The sequence below is a fragment of the Balaenoptera borealis genome (assembly GCF_965194805.1).
Source record: "Balaenoptera borealis genome assembly, chromosome: 1".
Lineage (NCBI taxonomy): Eukaryota > Metazoa > Chordata > Mammalia > Artiodactyla > Balaenopteridae > Balaenoptera > Balaenoptera borealis.
The window spans coordinates 140,935,592-140,946,841 of NC_138860.1; the positions used below are offsets into that span (position 1 = coordinate 140,935,592).

Here is an 11,250-nt window from a genome sequence, read left to right on the forward strand (position 1 = left end):
CACCTACAGACACACACAGACCAGCAGCCAGTGGAAGTAGGGAGAGTAGGTCACAGTAAGGATAAATGTTGAAGGTCACAGTTGAGAGGACTTGCTTTTGACTTGAGCAGCTGGGTGGATGGTGGTGACTTTGACAGGACTGGGGAAGAGCAGGTTAAGGGTCAAAAGCACACGTTCCATTTTGGATTTTTTTTTTTTTTTTAACTTGAATGAGTTTATTTTTTTCCAGCTTTATTGAGATATAATTGACATATAACATTGTGTAAGGTTATGGTGTACAGCGTGATGATTTTTTTTGCAATATTTGCATGATTTTATTAGCAAAGATAAGCAATGATCTATTCTCGATGTGATGATTTGATATACACATATATTGCAAAATGATTACCACAGTAAGGTTAGTTACACATCCGTCACCTCACAGTTACCTTTGCGTGTGTGTGTTAAAATCTGCTCTCTTAGCAACTTTCAAATATTGTTAACTATAGTCACCATGCTGTACGTTACATCCCCAGAACTTATTCATCTTATAACTGAACACTTGTACCTTTGACCACTTTCACCTCATTTCTTCCCCCACAACCTCAACAATCACCAATTTACTCTCTGTTCCTATGATTTTTAAAAGATTTTTTTTAGGATTCCACATATAAGTGAGAGCATATGCTAGTTGTCTTGTTCTGTTTGACTTACTTCACTTAGCATAATGCCTTCAAGTTTCATCCATGTTGTAGCAAATGGCAGGATTTTCTTCTTTCTATGGTTGAATAATATTCCAGTGTGTGTGTGTGTGTGTGTGTATCACATTTTCTTTATCCATTCATCCACTGATGAACACTTAGGTTGTTTCCATGTCTTGGCTATTGTAATGATGCTGCAGTGAACATGGGGGGTGCAGATATCTTTTTGAAACGGTGAGTTCATTTCCTTTGGATATATACTCAGAAGTGGGATTGCTGGATCATATAGCACTTCATTTTAGTTTTTCAGGGAACCTCTGTACTGTTTTGGCACATAATGGCTGCACCAATTTACATTCCCACCAATGATCTACAAGGATTCCCTTTTCTCCACATCCTCAACAGCACTTATCTCTTGTCTTTTTGATAACAGCCATTCCAACAGCTGTGAGGTGGTATCTCATTGTGGTTTTGATTTTCAGTTCCCTGATGATTAGTGCTGTTGAACACCTTTTCTTGTACCTGTTGGCCATTCGTATGTCTTCTTTGGAAAAATGTTTATTCAGGTCCTTTGCGCATTTTTTTAAAAATTAATTTATTTATTTTTGGCTGTGTTGGGTCTTCGTTGCTGTGTGCAGGCTTTCTCTAGTTGCAGTGAGTGGGGGCTACTCTTTGTTGCGGTGCATGGGCTTCTCATTGCTGTGGCTTCTCTTGTTGCGGAGCACGGGCTCTAGGCACACGGGCTTCAGTAGTTGTGGCTTGTGGGCTCAGTAGTTGTGGTGCACGGGCTTAATTGCTCCGCAGCATGTGGGATCTTCCTGGACCAGGGCTCGAACCCATGTCCCCTGCATTGGCAGGCGGATTCTTAACCACTGCACCACCAGGGAAGTCCCTTTGCCCATTTTTAAATTGAATTATGTTTTACCACCGAGTTATATGAGTTCCTCATATATTCTGGGTATTAACCCCTTATTATATATAATGTATTTAGCAAATATTTTCTCCCATTACACTGGTTGCCTTTTCATTTTGTTGATCATTTCTCTTGCTGTGCAGTTTTTTAGTTTGATGTAGTCCCATATATTTATGTTTGGTTTTGTCGCTTGTGTGGATATCTTAAATTATGTTAGTTTCAGGGGCCTATTAGATGTCCAAATGGGAATGTCAAGATGGACATAAGATCTGAAGCTCAAGGAGAGCATAGTGCTGGAGGTAAAATTTAAGAGTTATCATCTTTAGACGGCATTTGAGCTATGGGCCTGCATGAGATCACCTTGAGAATGAGTATAGGCAGAGAAGATGCTCAAAGACTGAGGTCTTGGCACTCCTGCCTGTAGAGGTTCAGGAGGAGGAGAAGGAGACTTGCACTTGGCCAAACCCAATTGTACCCCCCTAGGAAGAGTACTCTGGGAGAAGTTGCTTTCTAGGCACAGTACTCATAAACTGTATATTCATAACCACTCTAATAGCCACTGGGGTACAGTCATCTTAGCAGTATTGCCTGTTCTGCATTTATTGGCAGCCCCAGTTTGCACGTGATGAAGTTAAAGCTTAGAGAAATGAAATGAAGGTCAAAGATCAGAGGAGCTTATTTAAATTTCAAGGCCCATGCCCATTAAAGGCATATGGCCATGCAGGTGGTGCCCAGCACAACTTCAAAGGCACCACTTCCATAAACAATAGTGTGAGTGGCGCCCCCTGGAGTTGTGCAGTACACAATATGCACAGTCACACGAAGCAGCCTGTACCCTTTCTTACTCTGTCTTACTGCCTTGGCATCTTCCCTACAAAGTTCTGCTACTTTTAACATAAATAGCTAAGTCCCTTCCAAAGCTTCCTGGTAAAAGGTTTATCGCAGTGATTGCAGGCTTGAGCTTTGGAGTAAAACAGAAATTTGTTCCAGTCATAGCTGAGTCTCTTACTAGTTGTAGCCCTTTGAAGCTTTGGTTTCTTCAACTGTGAAATGGAGGAAATAAGAGCAGCTACCTCAGAGGGTCATGCAAGCGTTACAAGCAAGAAGGCATGAAGAAAGTTTAGCAGGCTTTACTTAATACTTTTTGCCTGGTATTATTAACTCACTTTTGTTTCTAACTGCAACTTCCTCAGCCTAGACCTTGGTTCTCAAGAGAGACTGAAGGTTTTATGGACAGGATGGGAATCAAAGTGGGTTCAAATCCACAAGCAAATTAATGAAAACGGCAACGTGGATCCGGAATAAGTGTGAAGGACAGATATGAAGCTTAGCATGTGAAGAAAACAATTTGGGTGGCTTTCTTTGCATCTGTTACTCTTCCTGTTCAGAAAAATGCTTGTTTTATTTCAAGTTTTTAAAAAGTCATTTGTCATGAATTTGGCTTTGTTTCTATTTAGTCTGTGCACATAAGAAATTCCAGAGTTGTGTGAAGAATGAAATTTTGAAAACCTCTTGAGATTGAGGATATTGGCCCTGTCATTCCGTTGTGGGGCGGGGCATTAGGAAACTAAAGGCAGGGTGACCCAAGGGGTTTAAATCTATTTACAACCTAGTTACAGTGTATCCTGTTTTCTCCCTGCTGTGCTGGACTGAGCATCTAACAGAAGACTCTCCCACACATCTGAAAATAAAATGAGGTTCTGACTACAGTGTCTGTGAGAAATTGACACAGTATGTTTTTATTTTACTTCTGTCAAAGGTGCATAATGTTTTCCAGGTTTTTCTGCTCTTCTCGGTTCTTTAAAGAAGTGAGAGGAAAGACACTGGTCCTGAAAAGGTGGGGGGTTGGTTCTGGCCAAGAGCCCAGGATTGTCCTTCTGGCCTCAGAAAGGCATGTGAAGATGGTTTGAGTTTTAAATCATGTTAGGGGGAAAAAATTTGTGTTCTGGAGTCTGACATCATGGTCCTCTGTGGCCTTCCACCCCCACCTCAAATAACTGCAATAAGTTGATGTTGGAAAAAGTTGCTTTTGAATGTTTATTCAAATCACTTATTTTGAAACACCTCAATATGGTGAAAGAATAAAGCAGGGTCATCCTGCTTCTGCCATCTCCATGCATAGCTCATCCCACAGGAATGAGAACAAAGGGTGGCTTCCTTGGCCACCTTCAAGAATGTGCAAGGTAGGGACTTCCCTCATGGCGCAGTGGATAAGAATCCGCCTGCCCGTGTAGAGGACACAGGTTTGATCCCTGGTCCGGGAAGATTACACATGCCCTGGAGCAACTAAGCCCGTGCGCCACAACTACTGAGCCTGCGCTCTAGAGCCCACGAGCCACAACTACTGAGCCCACGAGCCACAAGTATTGAGCCCACGTGCCACAACTACTGAAGCCCATGCGCCTAGAGCCTGTGCTCTGCAACAAGAGAAGCCACCACAACGAGAAGCCTGCGCACCACAACGAAGAGTAGCCCCCGCTCGCTGCAACTAGAGAAAGCCTGTGTGCAGCAACGAAGACCCAACACGGCCAAAAAAAAAAAAGAAAAGAATGTGCAAGGTGAATCCTTCCAAGAGAGGGGATGATCAATCCTTTTTTTTATTTTGGAAAAATTTTACTGTATACAACAGTAGAGAGACTGGCATAATGAGACCCCTTGTAACCATCATCCAGCTTAATAACTATCAATTCATAACCCATCTAGCTTCCCTCTGTACTCTCTACTCCCCACAAGCCAGATTACTTTGAAGCAAATGTCAGGTATTATATCATTTTTCCATAAATAGGTGTGAGTATTTAAAATATAAGAACTATTTTTAACACAACCAGAATGATTTCTACACTTTTAAAAAGTAACAGTCCTTAATATCATTATATATTTAGCCTGTGTTCAAACTTCCTGATTGTCTCATAATTGTTTACTATTTTTAGTTAGAATCAGGATCCAAATGAAATCCACGCATTGAACAGTTGATATGTTTGTCTATTTTAACCTAAAAGTCACCTTCTTTCCTTTTTCTTCTTTTCTTTGCAATTTATTCATTGAGGAAACTGGGTCAGTGTCTTATAAAGTTTTCCATATAGTCTGTATTTTCCTGCTTTCATCTTTCTCTGACCCCTGTATGTCCTGTAAATTTGTGGTTAGATCTAGAAACTTAATCAGATTCCAATTTGAGTTTGTTGGCAAGAATACTTCCTGGATGGTGTATATTTCCATCAGGAGATGAATAGTCTGGTTGTTTCTTTGTTTGTGATATTAGCAGCTACTGATGATCATTATATAGATACATTAAGAAGTGTAAGTTGGCAATAGTCAAATTATATCATTCCTTTACAATGTATTTAGCTGAAATACTCTATAATCTATAAAGAGAAACTTCTCCTAATCCACTACTTGGCTGAATTACAGATTGTACAGCAAAGAGGCTAAGTGCTTGATTCTTTTCCTTTATTTACAAGTTTTCAAAATAATGAGTTGATTCCCTAGGGTCCACCAAATATGACCAGTGCACTTTTTTTTTTTGACCAATGAAGACTTAAGCACATCATAATAAATTCATGGATTTTTAATATGTTTGATGGTTTCCATACATTACAGTGATTATTCTTATTAGTGCTCAAATTGTCCCATCTTTGACTAGTGGGATCCTCTTTAAGTTAGCTCCCAAGTCCTTCTGACATAATCTTAGTGGTCTTTAATAGTTTCCTTGCTTTCTAGCATGGAAACACAATCCAAGCTTGCCGTGTAATTTTCTACCCTAGATTTGGAATCATCCATTTCTCCAAGGAGCCCTGGCTCTTTTTGGTGGAAAATAGGATTTAAGGATCACAATCTGTGTACTACATGTCTTTATTCTACTTGGTTGGTTCATTGTTTCTAGGCCTTTTCCATGGACAGAGCTAGAAAATACATTTTGTTTTTTTAAGATAAAATATATCATGAGTTGGGCTTCCCTGGTGGCACAATGGTTAAGAATCCACCTGCCAATGCAGGGGACATGGGTTCGAGCCCTGGTCCGGGAAGATCCCACAGGCCGCGGAGCAACTAAGCCCGTGAGTCACAACTACTGAAGCCCGTGCGCCTAGAGCCCGTGCTCCGCAACAAGAGAAGCCACCGCAATGAGAAGCCCGCACACCGCAACGAAGAGTAGCCCCCACTCGCTGCAACTAGAGAAAGCCCTCGAGCAGCAACAAAGATCCAACTCAGCCAAAAATAAATAAATTTATTAAAAAGAAATATATATATATATATCATGAGTTCATACTGATACTTGGCATTTCAAATTCAGGATTTCAGGATTTTTACTTAACCTCATCAGTCTCATATCTATATTTCCTTTCCCTAGGGTCAATTCTTTTCTCTCACTCTGATCAACACTCTTTTTTTAAAAATTGCAGTAAATTCATTTTTAATAAGTTTTAACTTTTAATCAAAGTAATACATGCATATAAGGGATTTAGGAAAATCAACCAGTACAAAAGGACATATAATGAAAAGCAGTAAATCCCCATCCACCCTTCTCAACTTTTGCTTTCCCAACCCAGAGGCAAAAACTTTTACATGTCTATTTAGAGGTTAACTCCATTTTTCCTAATAATATGCTTTTCTTACTATTTCTTAACTTGATGACATGAGGCATTTTCTGCTGACTTCCTGCTGTCCCCTTGGATTTCCTCCCCCCTCCATTTGGTTGTATCACTATTTTTAACTCTTTTGTTGGTTACCTTGTTCACTTAAAAAATCTAACCCCTAAATCTGTCATATTCTTTCAACTAGAGACAGTATGTGGACTTCCTAGTTTAGGAGAATAACACCACTATTCCATTTCTTCCTCTCTGCCTGCCAACTTGTTGCCTGTACTTGTCAAAGTTGGTTAACATTCCCACTCTGTTCTGTAACTATAATTGTCTCCCCTGCTTTGCCTAGAGATTTACTCTAAAAATGAAAATGCGTAACTAATATTTCCATCGCAATGATTATTTAAACACTGTTCACTGAATAGCAAAGTTGAACCCTATGATTGGATTTTCTGTGACTGCAGAGTCTTGAGCCACATGCCAGCGTTCAGATTCCCTTTCTCACACTCCAGGCAACGGCTGAAAAACAGGCCACATCTGAGGTTGCTTCATATGTGAAGCATGCTCTCCTTGTACAGTTTGAAATGTTTGTTTTTCCCAGTAGGTTCTGTTTGCCATTGTTTTTTCTTTTGGGATGAAGAAATGTATGCCTTCCAGATCATGTTGTAAATTTCCTCTGTCTAGCTCCATCCGTCTGTTGCCTAGAATCGATTCCATTCAGTCGGAAGTCTCTTCTCTTCTTTTTCTAATTTGGAAGATTTGTCTCCTATTTTGACCATTCTTGTACAGTTTATCGTTTTTTAAGTTGTTAGTAACTTTTCCTTTTTCCCCCTTAGGGCATCCTATGCTTATTGTCATTTCCCTACATTCGGTGTTGTCTTTTGTTTTATGGATGCAAGAACTTCTCAAGTATTTCTGAGGATTTTCAGAGTTTTAAGTTCTGTTCTTTGAATTAGCTATTTCCTTGAGATTCAACATTTAATTATATCTTAGGCTTTTTTGGTTATATTGCAGGCTTTCAGCAAATGATTTCTAGCCGCCCATTTATATGAAAAGATGGGGCAATGGCGAGACCGGCTGGCACGTCTGTGTGCGCGAGGCGAGCTGGTCGCTTTGCTCTAGGGCGGGTGAGCTGGTGGGTGGAGCTCAGCCATTCTGCTGGGCACCCCCCCACAGTGCCACAAGTTAGTTGCTCTAAATATGTACCTGCAGGCGCACGTTGAGAATCACCGAAGCCACGACGTAAAGTAGGGGAAGTTCATGCGCAGAACTCCAGGCCAGGTCGAAGTAGGTGATCAGCGTGCGCGTGAGCCCCTTGCAGAAGGCGCCGTACGAGCCGCCGGTCGCGGCCGAGCGCGACAGCCGTACAGCCAGGCCCGACAGGGCCGCCGCCATCGGTCTGGTGTGGCCTCTCGCCGGCTCCGCGGCCAGAGGGACGCACGCGGGGGAAGTGGCGCGGGAGGTGGATCGCGCGGCCGCAGATGCGAGCTGCGGTGCAGGGCGGGCGTCCTCCTCCTCCTCTGGCTGCGCTCGGGCCGCCGCCCAGCACTGTTCTTAAAGATGTTCAGAGAAGGAGATTACAGTCTTTCAGCAACAAAACACGATGCTGCTTTCCTCCCTGCATGAATCATTGATTTGGACAGGGGAAGGTGCAACTTAAGTTTTAAAAATTAAAACTGAGATGATTGTGTTTGGGTGCTGTCCTATAGGTTTTCTTTTAGAGAAACTAAAGTCACAGGACCTTTTAGCCTTCTGTCTTATGATTATCTCAAAGGATTGGTTGGAAAACCAGACTTCATTTTTCCAACCAGTTCCCAGAAATGGTTGGGTCAGTCTCAGAGGGATTAACTGGCTTCCAGAGAAGAAAAAGTAAGTGATCAGACTTGGTGTTTCTAGGAGTTTGAGCTTTGACAACAGGTCATGGAGTTATGCGGTTCTCAAACCATTTCTGGATGTTGAAAGTTATCACCGTGAGGTTTGGGGAGGAGGACAGACGCTAGGACCCTGAGTGGGACATTTATTTAAGAGAACACATCAGGAGAGTTAAGGGGAAGAGTGTTCACAGTTTTAATAACCACCACATAACTAGGGTTTGTTGTTCTCATAGGGCTTATCATCTCCTTGACTTATGAGAGGTAGATATCTATTTCACACAAACTTATCTAGATGCCACTCTTCATGGGGGAGAACGTAAGAAAGAGAAATTTCCCAAGGTCTCATCTTTATTTTAAAATTTAATTTAATTAATTTATTTATTTTTGGTTGTCCCGGGTCTTGGTTGTGGCATGAGAACTCTTAGTTGTGGCATGCAAGTGGGATCTAGTTCACTGACCAGGGATCGAAACCGTCCCCTGCATTGGGAGGCAAATTCTTAACCACTGTACCACCAGGGAAGTCCCCCAAGGTCTCATCTTTTTTTTTTTTTTAATTTATTTATTTATTTGTTTATTTTTGGCTGCGTTGAGTCTTCGTTGCTGCGCACGGGCTTTCTCTAATTGCGGCGAACGGGGGCTACTCTTCGTTGCGGTGCGCGGGCTTCTCATTGCAGTGGCTTCTCTTGTTGCGGAGCACGGGGTCTAGGCGTGCGGGCTTTAGTAGTTGTGGCACACGGGCTCAGTAGTTGTGGCTCGCGGGCTCTAGAGCACAGGCTCAGTAGTTGTGGCGAATGGGCTTAGTTGCTCCGTGGCATGTGGGATCTTCCCGGACCAGGGCTCGAACCCGTGTCCCCTGCATTGCCAGGCAGACTCTCAACCACTGCACCACCAGGGAAGGCCAAGGTCTCATCTTAACTACAGTAAGCTTCTGTTGAGGGGGCTAGTGGATCTCCCACCTCACTGAGTCATAGAATTATAGAATGGCAGAGATGGACAGTCCCTGAGTCACCTAATCAAGTTTTCAAATTCCTTTAAGATAAGGACCTAGAGCCTTTGTTTAAAAACAAATGAACAAATAAGCATATAAGCAAACAAACAAAAAATAAACAAACAACCTAGGTCCATTTAATCAGAAGTTCAAATAGAGGGTTTAGTAATCTCAATATTTAACCACTACTTCTCGGGATTCTCATCTTTGAGGAAGTATTAAAAACACTATAATCCAACACCTTCATTTTTCAGATGGCAAGATTGAAATATACGTAGGAAATGGTTTGTCAAAGTCACCCAGCTGGAGGAGAACAGTTAATATTCCTGAAGGACACATACCCTACAGTTACTACCCATGAACCCACCCACATATGTACAACTATATGTGTTTATTTAACCTGTTGGTTATGTAGTTGCCCAGTGGATTCATAGGCAAAGAAGATTGTATAAATAAGTATTTTGGGGTCTCTTGCTGCTAAATCCATGGTAAGAAAGAACTTTTAAATTCATTGTACTTTTTGTTTAGCTTTATAATCTCAGAAAAGTCTTTATCACAGCAAAATGTGTTTTCAGAACTTGGCTTTCTTAGGAAACATGAGACTTTGAAATGCAAACATACCTCCTTGCACAAAGAGCTTCAGTGAGTCAGAAGGCCTTGTTTAAAGAAAAACCAACGTTTAAAATTGAAAGCAAGATGAAAGCATAATACAAGGATTATTTCCCTTATCTTAAACATTGGCCAGAGTTTATTCACCTATGTATACACATTACATTAGATCAGTGTGTCACGAGGAACATTGTTCTGGAGATATTAATAGGTGTGCTGCCAACAAAGCTTTTTCTCATCAAAGTTTGGGAAATGCTGCATTATGCTACCCTGTCTTGGAAATACAGAAGGCACATTAGCCTGCTGCTTTTGGGCCCAAAGGCAGAGTAAGAAATAGAATACCTAGACGATGGTACAGCATGGAATCCCTTCTATGGAAGGAGGCTGACTTCTGAGTCCGGATGCTCCTCCCCCACCCCAGGGACTTGGAGGGCAGCAGCCCACTGCTCTGGGCTCCTCTGGCTTGGCCAGTTCCTCATTCCCTGCTTTGACCACCAAACTTCAGCCACACTCCCATGAACAAGGGAGGCATCAAGGAGTTCTGTCCTCTCACTTGTAATCTTGTTTTATGCTCACTACTTTTATATGGCTGTGTCAAGATGTTCTGCTACTGATATCTAGTTTTCCCCAATTTTCAGGAAAATATATTACCTCAATGGATAGAATTTAACGCTTAAAAAATTTTAATTTCTTCCATAATTTCCTCTTAAATCTTTGGGCCTGCTACTCCTTATACATATTCAAGTCCAGTATAAAGCAACGCGCTATCTTACACAATGGCTTCATTGGTTATTTTCAGTTGAACAGATCATAGTACTTCGTGGTCATGCAAAGATCCCTGTGGTACTTAACCCTACCAGGACCCATGGATTGAATATGCTGCTACTGATGCTGAAAGCTCGGCCTCTGTGCACTAGTGTTGAATTGAATCTTGGAGACAGAGTTTTGGGTGAAGTAGAAAAGAATAGGTTGGGACTTCCCTGGTGGCGCAGTGGTTAAGAATCCACCTGCCAATGCAGGGGACATGGGTTCGAGCCCTGGTCCGGGAAGATCCCACGTGCCGTGAAGCAACTAAGCCCGTGCGCCACAACTACTGAGCCTGTGCTGTAGAGCCCGCGAGCCACAACTACTGAGCCCATGTGCAACAACTACTGAAGCCTGCATGCCTAGAGCCCATGCCCCACAGCAAAAGAGCTACCGCAATGAGAAGCCCACTCACGACAATGAAGAGTAGCCCCCGCTCACCGCAACTAGGGAAAGCCCGCGTGCAGCAATGAAGACCCAACACAGCCACAAATTAGTTAATTATTTTTAAAAAAAGAAAGACAAGAATAGCTTTATTGCTTTGCCAGGCAAAGGGGGACACAGAGGGCTCCTGCCCTGAAAAAGTGTATGTCCTCACCCAGGAGGATTTGATGAGGCGTTTTACAGCAATAGTTCAAGGGTGGGTTGCTGACAAGATTAGGGTGTGTGCAGGGCCTGCACTCCCTTCATCTCATCGCAGGTGGTCATTTCCTAATCTTGATGAGCTTCTCTGGTCCCTTTAATCTTGCTGCAAGTGGTTTGTTGGCTGCTCCTCCCTTGTTTAGCAGCTGTTCGAATCGGCCCT

The 11,250-nt window shown here is 42.3% G+C and overlaps 1 pseudogene across 1 annotated transcript; it reads right to left on the bottom strand.

Moving 5' to 3' along the window:
* Window positions 1-678: 678 nt before the first annotated feature.
* On the bottom strand, window positions 679-9,988 carry LOC309613311 (small integral membrane protein 10-like protein 2A pseudogene; annotated as a pseudogene). The gene has a single exon. The product of its transcript is annotated as a small integral membrane protein 10-like protein 2A pseudogene (transcript).
* Between the last annotated feature and the right edge of the window lie 1,262 nt (window positions 9,989-11,250).